This window comes from Lissotriton vulgaris, chromosome 3_1, assembly GCF_964263255.1.
Source record: "Lissotriton vulgaris chromosome 3_1, aLisVul1.2, whole genome shotgun sequence".
Classification (NCBI taxonomy): domain Eukaryota; kingdom Metazoa; phylum Chordata; class Amphibia; order Caudata; family Salamandridae; genus Lissotriton; species Lissotriton vulgaris.
The window spans coordinates 1,394,131,515-1,394,144,950 of NC_141689.1; the positions used below are offsets into that span (position 1 = coordinate 1,394,131,515).

The 13,436-nt window shown below is 45.8% G+C and overlaps 1 protein-coding gene across 1 annotated transcript in view; it reads left to right on the forward strand.

Moving 5' to 3' along the window:
• ABRAXAS1 (abraxas 1, BRCA1 A complex subunit) overlaps window positions 1-13,436 on the forward strand; it is a 272,612-nt gene that overhangs the window by 178,813 nt on the left and 80,363 nt on the right. The window lies entirely within an intron of this gene.

Below are 13,436 nucleotides of genomic sequence, written 5' to 3' on the forward strand. Positions count from 1 at the left end.
TCACACCTCTGTTTCATGTCTCTCCTCAGTTTAAAGGCTCCACTGCTCAGCATCTTTCATTCCTCTCTTCTTCCCCTCTTCACTTCAGCGATCGATTCTCTTGCTTAACATTTCCCAATTTTTCTGCTGTCACCCATTCTAAGAACAGAACATTCCCTACTTAGCTACATTGTGCCATCCCAGGGATTTGTAGCTCATCAATATTATAGTTTCTACTTTCTGTCACTGGTAGACTTGCAAAAAACTAAACCTCAAGTCAACAGAATTTAAAGTTGTATCTAGAACACACATTATAGCTGATTTCACCATATATCCAAGACTTTCACCATCTCGAAATTCTACCAATACGCTGTTTAGGCCTACGAAATTCAGTGGGCTGACCCCACATACTTTCAGTTGTAGGTAATAGATAATTTAGCAGTATTTCAGTTGGTCGGGAGTCTCTCTTTATGACCAACTAGACAGGGAGGTTGAACTGCGAATTCAATTGGGAGAAAGTGTTCCATTTCAATGCTCTTCTGCTTGCCCCGAATGTTGAGGACTAGCGACGTACCTGCTTTTAATTTGTATCGCTGGATTTCCACTGGACTCTTTCTAGGGATAGTGGCATAGCATTGGGGAGTGGCCCTGTTGTGCCCTGTGGTAGCTTTGCTTGACAGACCCCTGAAGGAGATGGCTTCATAGGCTCCTGCCACTGCACACACATATCTAAGAAGATGTTGCCGGCCTGGGTGACTGGAAAGTGCTGAGGGCGCTGCTGTGGTGTTTTTGTAGCCCTTGATCAGGACCAGGGCTAGGCAGAAGTGCATGCCCAGGGCCCTAACGGTGTAGCTACTATTTGCTAGCAGCTGAAAGAATTGGCCTATAGGCTGTGCAAGGCTCGAGTCATACTCCAAGTGTGTAGCGCTGACGGGAAAGATCAGCTCTTGTCTTCGCTGTGGTGAGTCTGTTTTGTCCCTGACCTAGTGGCCCCATAGCTGTCTTTCCTGGCGGCTTCCATGAGGCAAGGATTTTTGCTATTAGTTAAATCATCTGACAAACCAAAGAAGCAGAATATTTTGCACTGTATTAATCCTTTTTAGACCCCCTTAGGCAGGATTGTTTAACGTTGTGTATATTTGTCATTTTATGCTTAGGATTTATCTGAGTATGTATTAAAGTACTTCTTGTTGGGCTAACTCTCTTCAAGTTTGTCCCCGGTAGCATATCCTTTTCACTCTTGGAGCTCTGCAACTTGTGTTGTGGAGGGTGAGCATTAGAGACTGGAAACTTGGTTGTCTCCCATCTAAGAGTACCTACCATACCTTAAGGACTGAGTAAGGATGTCTGTGGTGCGGCTGAAGGACACAGCCAGTGTCCTTTTCAGCAAGAAGAGGGCCTACCTTGTTAAATGAGAGCCTGAGCGCTGAGTTCTAGAAATTAGTAACTGTGTGACTGTTTCAGAAGATTAATGCCATTAGAAGTTATTAAAGCTCCCAAAATATTTCCTAAGTGTTACTGTTCTTTAAGATTTAAAGGATAACATTTCTATGAGATTATAATTATTGCACATCATACATGTGCTACCTAAGCTAGATGTATGACCTACGTAACCCACCAAGCATAAGCCATGCCTGCTAGACTTTGCTATCCCCTGAAACTACTCCCAAGGAGACGCTCAACATTTCAGTGAGCTTGCAGTAGCGTCAGATGTATGCATTTTCAGTGGCAGCAGGAATAGCAATACTTGTTACAGGAATTATCTCTGTGTCCTTAGTTTGTGCCAGCACCAGGGAATGCACTTTTATACTCTGCCTATAGTATTCACCAGAAAACATTTATTTAGATGCTTTTCCAAGCCCAGGCATGAAAGGGCGAAAAATGCACTATTCCTGAATGTAGGATAGCATCAAGCTGTTATATTATTGTTGCAGGGATGATTGACGGAACCATGTATGCCATTACCACATGTATGCCTTACCACGCATCCATTACCACACATATGTCTTTACCACGCAAATGTTTACCATGCATATGACTTTACCACTCATGCCTTTCAATGAAAATGTAAGTATTTCGGAGGTAAGCATAAAGCTACCACCTCCCCAGGGCTATAAATAAATTGATTGGGGGGAGGCTCACAGACCTCTCTGTGCTCCGAAGCTCACCTTTTTTTGAGGGGGCAGTGCATTCTGGGCCAATCTCGGCCCTAGGGACCACCACCTCCCCGATGTGGCCCCCATAAACAGAAGGAGGGGGGCCATGCATCCCCCTCCTGGAGCCATATGTGACCCTGGGGACCGCCACTCCTCATGGCCAGCTCCTGCTACGTCCCGGAGTGCCCACCCCTGGGACATAGTGGTTGCTTTTGCTTGGCATTAGTGTCAACAGATCCCAACAAGCTCAAGCAAACATTCAGGTTCTAGTGGGCAGGAGCTGTCAAAGTGCTCCCGCCCACTGGAAGCGGAAGTTTCATCTCATTCCCTGCCTGCATACATGAAACAATTGCTCCTGCACAGAGGGAGCTGCTTTTCCAGCAGCTCCCTCCAGGCCGCCTGTGACCGTTGGGCCATGAGTCTCCCTCCACGATCCCGGGGAAAAGAGATCAGAAAGAGGCAGAATAAAGGTCAAAAACCAGCAGAAAGAGGCAGAATAAAGGTCAGAAACCAGCAGAAAGAGGCAGAATAAATTGAGAAATGAGCAGAAAGAGGCAAAATAATGATCGGATTGGCAACAAGCAGAAAGAGGCAAAATAAAGGTCAGCAATGAGCAGAAAGATGCAAATAAAAATGAGAAACTAGCAGAAAGAGGCAGAATAAAGGTCAGAAATGAGCAGCAAAAGGCATAATAAAGGTGAGCAACAAGCAGAAAAAGGTAAAATAGAGGTTCGGAACCAGCACCAAGAGGCAAAATAAAGGAGAGAAACTAGCAGAAAGAGGCAGAATAAAGGTCCGCAACGAGCAGAAAGAGGCAAAATAAAGGTGGAAAACTAGCAGAAAGAGGCAGAATAAAGGTGAGAAACAAGCAGAAAGATGCAAAATAGAGAACAGAAAAGAGCAGTAAGAGGCAGAATAAAGGTCAAACACAAGCAAAAGAGACAAAATAAAGGTCAGAAAAAAAAACAAAAAGGCAGAGCAAAGGTCATAAGGGAGCAGAAAGTGGTGCCAAAAAGGACAGACAGGTGCCATAAGAGGCAGAATAGAAGTTAAAAACCAGTGGTAAGAGGCAGAATAAAGGTCATAAAAAAGCAGAAAGAGGCAAAATAAAGGTCAAGGAGCGAGCAAAAAGAGGCAAAATAGAGGTCCGAAACTAGCAGCTACAGCCAGAATAAAGGTCAGGAGCAAGCAAAAGGAGGCAAAATAAAGGGCAGGAGCAATGACAGAACTTTGAGCAGAAAACGAGCAGCGGAGGCACAAAACCAAAAACAGCAGAGGGTAGCGGACGGCAGGTGAGCTGGGCAGGAAGACCATCACAGGGGGAGCTTACACTAGGACCTACTCCCACTCATGCACCCACTCACACTTACACACCCTCTGAAACCCTCAAGCACCCACTCACAGATCCATTCAAGCCCTCGTTCACCTACTCACAGACCCACTGAGAGACTTGCTCACACACCCATTCATGCATCCACTCACAGACCCACTGAGACACACACACTGATACCCTCAAGCACCCACTCACAGATCCATTCAAGCACTCATTCACTCACTCACTCACACACCCACTGAGACACTCACCCACCCACAGACTGGCCCACTCAGACACTCTCACAACCACTCAAGACCCATTCAGACACTTACACACCCACCCACTCGGAGTCTTCTCCATCCACTCACAGGCTTTCAAAGACACTCAAGCACCTACTCACAGACCCAGTCAGAGACTCACACACCCACTCACAGACCCAATCAGACACTCATGCACCCACTCAGACACTCATGCATCCAGTCACAGATCCACCCAGCGACTCATGCACTCACTCAGACAACCCTCACACACCCACTGTCAAACTCACTCAGACACTGACAAACCCACTCACACTGGCACAATCACTCACATACCCACTCAGACGTACTGAGACACTCATGCTCTCACTCACACACTCACTGTCAAAGGTTAGTAGTTATATTTAGGAAATAAAATGTAAAAAACCTTAGAAATTCACTTTAAAAAAACAAAGGTTACCAGGAATTTATAGTTGGGAAATAACATTAAAAAAAACTTAGAAATTTACTGGATAAACCAATGGTTACAGGGACGTTATAATTGGGCTCAGATTTCACTCGTAGAAACCAGTGAAATTCAGCAGTTAGGCTAACTATAACTTACTCCCTGCAATGCATGGCGTATGACCTCATGTATTACATCACTGATGACTTGGTCAGTCACATCACTGATGACATCTCAAATGACATCACGGATGACATCATCCGCAGAAGCCCTCACACACCGACTCACACCCCTATACAACCCCTCATATACCCATTCACGTGCCCACACAACCACTCACATACCCCTTCATAGACCCATACAAGTACTCGCTCAACCACTCACTCACTCACTCATTAGGCACTCGCACAGCCACTCATTCACCCTTACAGCTACTCCTACAACCATTCACTTACCCATACAGCCACTCAGCCAGCCACACAGCCACCCACTCACCCTTATAGCTACTCACACACCCACATATTCACCTATCCAGCCACTCTCACATCTACCCACTCACCCATGCAGCCTCTCAAAGCAGCTAATCACTCACCCTTACAAGCACTCACACACTTACTCACACAACCACTAACATACCTATTCACACATCCATACATGTACTCACAAATCCTCTCACCCATACATCCATTCACACATACACTTACTCTACGATACAGCAACTCACACACACCAATTCATTTAACCAAACACCCACTCAAACAGACTCTGACTCACCCATACTGCCACCTCACTCACCCATACAGCCACTGACATTCACTCACTCACCCATACAGCCACTCACACAGTCACTCACTCACCCTTACAGCCACTCACTCACTCACTCACTCACACACCTGCTTATATACCTACTGACACACGGATACACACAGTCACACAGCCACTTATTATTTCTGTATCACTCATTAGTAGTGTACAAAGTATACTATTTTAACTTTAGTAGTGCCTTGGTATATATGTTTAATACTCATACACTTTTAAAAAAACACTCACACCCACTGAATGATGTTATCAGTAATGTCAAATGAGATGTCATCAGCTACGTGTGTGGGTCTGTTGAGGAGTCTCAGTCCGATACTTGGCTTCTTCGACTCCAGTACTCGCCAACTTATCGTCCAAGCTATCATCCTTGTTCGGTTGGACTATGCCAATGTTTTATTCTTAGGGGCCAATAAAACAGAAATAGCACGGCTGCAACAGGTAAAAACTCAGCCGCCAGGGCCATGGTGGGCCTTCCACGCAGGTGCTCTGCTAGAGCCACCATCCGGAAACTTCATTGGCTGCCGATTGAGTCTCGAATTCAATTCAAGACTCTCACCACTGCCTTTAAAATTCTTAAATCAGACTGTCCTGAACTCTTACGTCCGCTTCTGGTACCCTACACTCCCCAGCGCACTCTGCGCTCTTTAGGACAGCACCTTGTGGCGGTCCCTCGAACCAGGCTCAGCAGAATGGGCGGCTGTTCTTTCAAAGTCTTAGGGGCGAAACTTTGGAGCTCCCTGCCATTGCATACCCGTTCCCTGACCAACCTGACCACCTTTCGCAAGGAAATTAAAACTCATCTGTTCTCTCTAATCTAAACTTCCTGCGGTTTCACCCCTCCCCTCAGGTACTTTTATGGTTCAGCGCCGGGACGCCCCGTTGCTGGGGCAGCTGTTTTGCGCTTTAACAAATTTTTAACATAACATAACATGTCACTGACCATATCATGAGTGATGTAATATGTGTGGTCATAAGCAGTGCATTGTGGAGCGTAAATTATAGTTATCTCAGCTAAATATAACTATTTAATTTCTCTGGTTTTGTACGACCGAAATGTGAGCTTAACTATAACGTCCCTGTAACCTTCGTTTATTTCAGTGAAAATATATATGTGTGTGTGCTCTAAATATACCTTTGCCACCCAAATGCCCCCACCCACCTTAAACCCTAAAAACACTCTTGCTTCCCAAATACCTTTACCCACCCTAAAACTACTCTTGCCATATAAGTACCTTTACCTACCCTAAACATACAATTACTACCCAAATACTCTTACCCACCTTAAACTCTAAATATACCCTTGCCATCCAAATACTCTTACCGACCCTAAACCACACAAATACCCTTACCCACCCAAAACCCTAAAAATACAATTAGCACCCAAATACCTTTACCCACCCTAAATATACCCTTGCAGCCCAAATACCTTTACCCACCCTAAAATAGCCTTGCCCCCAAATACTTTACCCACCCTAAACCCTAAAAATACCCTTACCACATGAAAACCCTTACCCACCCTAAATATACCCTTGCCATCCAAATACCTTTACCCACTCTAAAAATAACCTTGCCTCGCAAATACCCGTAGCACCTTAAAATTAGATTTGCCACCCCAATACCTTTGCCACCATAAACCCTAGAAACATCCTTGCTTCCCATATACCATCACCACCCTAACAATAGCCTTGCTACCCAAATACCTTTACCCACCATAAACTCTAAAAATACCCTTACCCACACTAAATATACCCTTGTCACCCAAATACCTTTACCCACCCTATAAATACCCTTACTACCCACCCTAAACCCTAATAAACACTTTTACCACCCAAACACCCTTACCTACCCTACACCCTGAAACACCCATACAATCCAAGTACCCTTACCCACCCTAAATCCCCAAAATACTCTTACCACAGAAATACCCCTACCCACCCTAAAAACACCCTTGCCACCCAAATACCCTAACCCACCCTAAAACCCCTTGCCCCTCAAATTCCCATACCTATCTTAAACCCTAAAAATACCCTTGCCACCCAAATTCCCTTTTCCACCCTAAAAACGTCCTTACCCTAATATATATACGTTCGAGGCATATGGGCTGCAGATGGTACATTATGAATAGATCGCCATCTGGTGTTGGGCTCGGATGATTGCACTTGTTTTTCTCTTGGAGAAGTCTTTTGTAGTCTGGTGACTCCTCCCTTGGGTGATAGTGCGCATGGGCATCGGCATCGGCTCCATCGTTAGATTGTTTTTTATCCGCCATCGGGTTCGGATGAGGATCGAAGCGCTCCGGATCGACTTCGAGAAAAAGTTATATTTCGGCGCGTATTCCCTTTCCAATTCGACGGTATTGTTTATCGAGCGCGAGTTCATTCCCATTTCGACGCGCTTCGACGTCAACACCGAAGATTTCCAACTCTACGTCAACGGGACCGGGAGGCCTATTACAACGTGGTCCAATCCATGGAAATGACTCCATTCAAGAAATGTCCAATGTGTGGTGCTAAATTCCCACACAAGGACCTACACGAGGTGTGCAACCTCTGTTTGTCACCTGACCACGAATCCAGGGATTGTGAAGCCTGCGCAGCTTTCTCCTCCAAGTCGACGATTAGAAACCGTCGAGCCCGAAGACACGAGATGTCGAGGATGGAGTCAGATGCAATCCCAGAACTGTTCGAGGTCGAAAACTCCGAGGAGGAGGAAGAAGATGAGGACGGGTCGGGGTCAGAAGCGGACGAGTCTGATGTCGAAGAAGTCGACGTTCATCAAACCGTGAGTGACGACGTCCCTTTGCCAAAAAACCGACCCCGATTGGTGTTGACCCCGCCTTCGAGCCCGGTCAGACAACCAAAAAAAAGTTTCCGACGCCCCGCCTTCTGGCTTGGCAAAGAAACCGAAACACTCGGTCTCCCACCATGGACTCATCTGCACAAAATATTATTTGCTACTTACTACACTTACAGCAATGTAACCTTGCTTACACCTCCATTAGAGTACGTCTTGCAGCTATAGCAGCATACCTGCAAAACAGGCAACATCTATCCCTGTTTAGGGTACCCGCAATTAAGGCTTTCATGGAAGGCCTCAAAAGAGTTATTCCACCAAGACTACCACCTTCTCCAGTCTGGAACCTCAACTTAGTACTCACCAGACTAATGGGGCTACCTTTTGAACCTATGCATAGGTGTGAAATACAATTTCTTACATGGAAGGTGGCCTTCCTTATAGCCATTACCTCCCTCAGGAAGGTGAGTGAGTTACAGGCATTAACAATACAAGAACCATTTCTACAGTTACACCAGAATAAAGTGGTTCTTAGAACAAACCGAAAGTTCCTGCCTAAAGTAATTTCAGCATTCCACATCAATCAGCCAGTGGAACTACCAGACTTTTTTCCAAAGCCACAAATGGTAGCAGAGAGGGCCCTACATACACTAGATGTCAAAAGGGCAATATTATATTACATAGAAAGAACACAAACTTTCAGAAAAACCAAACAACTATTTGTAGCATTTTCCCCAACACATAAAGGCAACCCTATCTCTAAAGCAGGTATTGCCAGGTGGATTGTAAAAAGTATACATATATGTTACATAAAGGCAAAAAGAACACTAACTGTTCCTCCTAGAGCTCATTCTACACGCAAACTAGCGGCATCTATGGCATTCTTAGGGAACATTCCCCTAGATGACATATGCAAAGCAGCAACTTGGTCTACACCGCATACCTTCACGAAACACTACTGTGTTGACGTGCAGGCAAGACAACAAGCAAATGTGGGCCAGGCTGTATTAAAAGCTTTATTTCAAACTGATACAACAGACACTGGTGACCACCGCTAAGGAGGTAACTGCTGTGTAATCTACTCATAATGTACCATCTGCAGCCCATATGCCTCTAACGGAAAATGTTACTTACCAGTATGCATATGTTCTTGGCATAGAGGGCTGCAGAGTGGTACATGTCCTCCCTGCCTCCCCGGAAACCTGTGTCTGTTCCAACATTTGTGTCAGGGGGTCCCTTGCTCGGCCCAGACTGAGATAACTGATTCTCTGTCTTACCTACAGGCGGACTGCTACGGGCCCTTTAAGAACAGCCCTTGCTTTCTTGGTGAAGGCCTCGCCTCTGGACCACCTGACTTTGTGGGCCTATCCGGTTCGACCTCTCGTCATTTGAGGGAGGACCAGGAAGACGCCGTGTCTCGGGTGTCACTGGAAGAGTCCTAGTGGGAAGGAGACGTGAAACGCCAGGAGATCAACGCGAGCTGGAGCAGGGAAGCCGAGACCAAGGCGACGGAAGCAGGAGCCGAGACCAAGACGGCGGAGCCCTTCGCGAGACCCGACACAGGGTGTGGAGAAGATGTCAGGACAGAACCGGAGGAGAAGCAGACACCGGCAACTGAATCGCCAGGAGGCCAACGGTACCGCGAATCGCCCAGCCACGCGAAGGAGGACGCGTGGCTTCTCCAGGTGCGTGCTCGTTTGGGTTCGCTCTTTAGGATTAAGAAGGGCGGGACCGGGTAGGAGACGGGAGGGAGCGCCTTGGCACCGCAGTTCTTGAGCACAGTTCACGGGAGTACGTTGCTGTTGGTGGTGGTTCTGGCTATTCCCTCACTCCCCCTCCCTTGCGCTTATATACAAAGTGACCCGTCCCTAAAAGCCTCGTTGTCTTTTTGTTTGCCTTACATGCCCTGGAAAACCCCGGACCTCCGCCCCAGAGACTGAAGCCGAGACCACAAAGGAAGGATCCTGGACCCTTATTGTTTCTTGATTTTCACGAACGTTTTGTGTAGAAACTCAATAAAAAGAGGTCAAACGTCGCCCTCCAGTGTTGGCTCCTTCCATTCTTGTGACCCAAAGGTGACAAGTGGCGAGCCAGCCAGGAGCTTTCCATCTGACAATACAAGATGGAGGCCTTGTTAAATCAAATGAGTGAAGGACAGTCCAAACTGGAGTGGGCAATTGGGCGGTCGAATGAGCAAGCAGACAGCGATAGAGCTACGTTCACTGCCGCTATACAACAACAGTCTGATCATCTTACTAAACTTGCAGAAGGGCAAACACAACTATTGGCTGCTTTAGGACAAAGTTGAGCCGCACACCCTCCTGGGGCAGTGGTACCCCTCCAGAAGTATGTTGCAGGAGATGACCCCGTTTCCTTCTTTTTGAATTTTGAAAGGGCGGCTAGGGCTGGTGCCTGGCCAGGTGAAAGATGGCCCTTCTACCTGGCACCTCTACTAACTGGGGAAGCACAGGCCGCATACCAGCTGGCCAATAAGGATGGCACAGCCGTCTATGGACATGTGAAGCAAATAGTGCTAGACAGACTGGGGGTAGACGATGAGACCCACAGAATACGCTTCAGACAAGAAAGAGGATCCCCAAATGACGCTCCTAAGACTCTTTTTTACAAGTTGAAAGATGCGGCAGACAGGTGGTTAAAACCACAAGAGGGTGATATGGACAGTGTCATGAACAAAATCTACTTGGAACAATTTCTTGAGGCACTGCCCTATGGTACTCAGCGGTGGCTCAGACAGCATGCAGGGTTGACTTTAGATCATGCCATTGAAATGGCTAATTCATACGACCTTGCTCAAACCAAGCCTGTTTTCCGAGAACCAGAAAAACCTGTTACCAATAAAAACCCCATAAAAACTGACAAAAAGCTGTTTAAAACTCAAAATGAGCTCCCCCCTGTCAAGTCTAGACCTTTGAAGGTAGAGCCGCCAGTCCTTACAGGTCCACAATGCTATGAGTGCGGTGAATGGGGACATATCGCAAGGTACTGCCGCAAAAAGAAAGAAAAAGAAGAAGAACCCATGGAGGTTGGGTATGCTCCTCGTGCCATCCTGTATGCCCAAGAGACAGGACCAGCATTTTATGTAAGTGTCCTCATAGACAATAAGAAAACCCGGGCATTGTTGGACTCAGGTTGTCGCCATTCCGTGGTAAAGAACAGTACATTGTCCGCTTCCTCTGTACTTTTGGACCGTACTGTGCGGATTAAATGTGTACACGGGGATGTGCTTACTTACCCTCTAGCCCAGGTCACCCTAACAGAGAAGGGTACACAATTACAGTGCGAGTTAGGAGTTCTCCCAGACTTACCTGAACCCCTTATTATAGGGACTGACAATAAGTAGTTTTCCACCCTTATGTTGGAAGTCTTAGGAAAGCAGGGTAATAGTAAGGTCCGGGAGGGATTGTTAACAGAAGAACCCTGGTCCACCGACTCTAACTTCAGGGCGGCTCAGTTAAATGACGCTTCCCTGGCAACTGCTTGGCAGAATGCACAGGATAACAAATATCAGAAACAAGTAACCTATCCCTGTTTTATTGAGCAAAACGGCCTCTTATACAGAGTAGGACAAGACCAGGCCACTCCACAGCTAATAGTACCAACCGTGTTTCGCGAACAAGTAATGTTCTATGCCCATGCTCACCTTTTGGTCGGTCATTCTGGTGCAGAAAAGACGACTAATTCCATCATAGAGCATTTCTATTGGCCAGGGGTGTATGCTCAAGTCAAGAAATACTGTCAGGAATGCCAGATTTGTCTAAAAAGAAATCCTTACATTCCTCCTAAAGTCCCTCTTCCGATCATAGGGAAACCTTTTGAAAGAATAGGAGTAGATATCATAGGGCCTTTACCAAAGTCACACAGGGGCTATCAATATGTCATGGTGGTCGTTGATTCTGCGACACGGTACCCTGAGGCGTTTCCTTTAAGGGCAGCTACTACAAGTGCCATTTCTCAAAAACTGGTTGAATTGTTTGCTAGAATGGGATTCCCAAGGATCTTATCACAGATCAGGGAACACCGTTCGTGTCGCGTCTCATGAAGCAAGTATGTGCTCTACTAAATGTGAAACATCTACGCACTTCGGTATACCATCCACAAACCGATGGCCTAGTAGAACGATACAACGGTTTGATAAAGACCACCTTAAAAAAACTGTTGTCGGGAGATGGCAAACAGTGGGATCAACTACTTCCGTTGGCCCTTTATGTACTAAGAAGCCAGTACCAAAGTAGTCTAGGCACTTCACCCTTCGAGTTGCTATTTGGGAGGAAACCCCGTACGCTGTTAGAAATAACCAGAGACAGTTGGGAGAAGACAGGGTCCCAAGACGCTGAGGAGTTGTTAGACTACTCCCAACAGTTAAAAACGAGGTTACACAAGTTAAGGACGTTGTCCTATGAAACACTAGAGAAAGCGCAAGGGAAACAAAAGACCTTTTATGATAAAGGTAAGAAGTGGAGAGAATTGACCCTGGGAGACTGGGCTCTTGTTCTTCTTCCTACTTCTACACACAAACTCCGTAAGGAGTGGCAAGGTCCCTTTCAGGTAGTAAGGAAAATAGGTAGGACTACTTATGCCCTGAAATTGTCTCCTTCACGAACCCAGATTTACCACATTAATATATTGAAGAAGTGGCTGGGTCCTCCTCCTAAAACCCCTATAGCAATCTCATTAGCTACCTCTCCAGCACATACTATCGACCATACCGTTGTGAACCCCGACCTTCCCGAACCCTGAAAGAAGGAACTGAAGGACTTGTTAATGGTACATATGAAAAAGGGGGTCCCCGCAAGAGAAGCGTGTTGTATACTACACACACTGACACTACTGTAGACTAACAAACAAGAATATCAAAAGGAATTTACAGGTATTGTCATTTATTTTTCAACACCAGATATCTACTAATACCAAATTACATTCACATTTAATAAATAGCCCCAAATGGGGAAGAGGAAGGAAAGGGAAGGGAAGGGTGGTGCTCAAGGAAGTGTAAAGTCAAAGAAAATAAGCACAGTCAAAAGGCAAGTAATAATTACAATATTCCGAAAAGATTCATAATAATTCAGATACAAAAGCCAAAAATCAAGGCATCCATTGCAATATATTCAACTAATGACATTCAACGGTCACACGCTTAAATCAGAGATATCAAGGGCATGTGCCGGAAGTCCATGAAAAAGAAAAGAGCCGTCGACGTTTCGACCCCTGTCTGTAGGCTAAGTTAAGTCCTTTGTCGGGGTCTTCATCAGGACATATACAGGGAAGAAGTGTAGTGGGGCAATCCTATCTCAAAAGTTAAAACAAGGAGTCAGACTTGTTCATTGTAAGAATAAATTACAACCGTCCTATTTGGCAGTAATGGATTCATTTAATTTAATTACTATGGAGTTAAGGCCCAGCTGGGCTCTAAACGTGGGAAAAGAGTAAGCCACGCAGGAAGTCGTGGTCGATCTCAGCGATAGTATTTCGCAACTACAGAGGAGAAATAGTATTATAAATAAAAACATACCACCAGTTGAGGGGTATTTTGTCATTAAACATTGAGGTAAAAAACCGGGACTGAACTTATGCAAGTTTCAACCAGTGGGCCGAATGGTGAGTATATTGTGAATCTCCGGTTGTCATATGTTGTATTCAGATGTTTTAAGGGC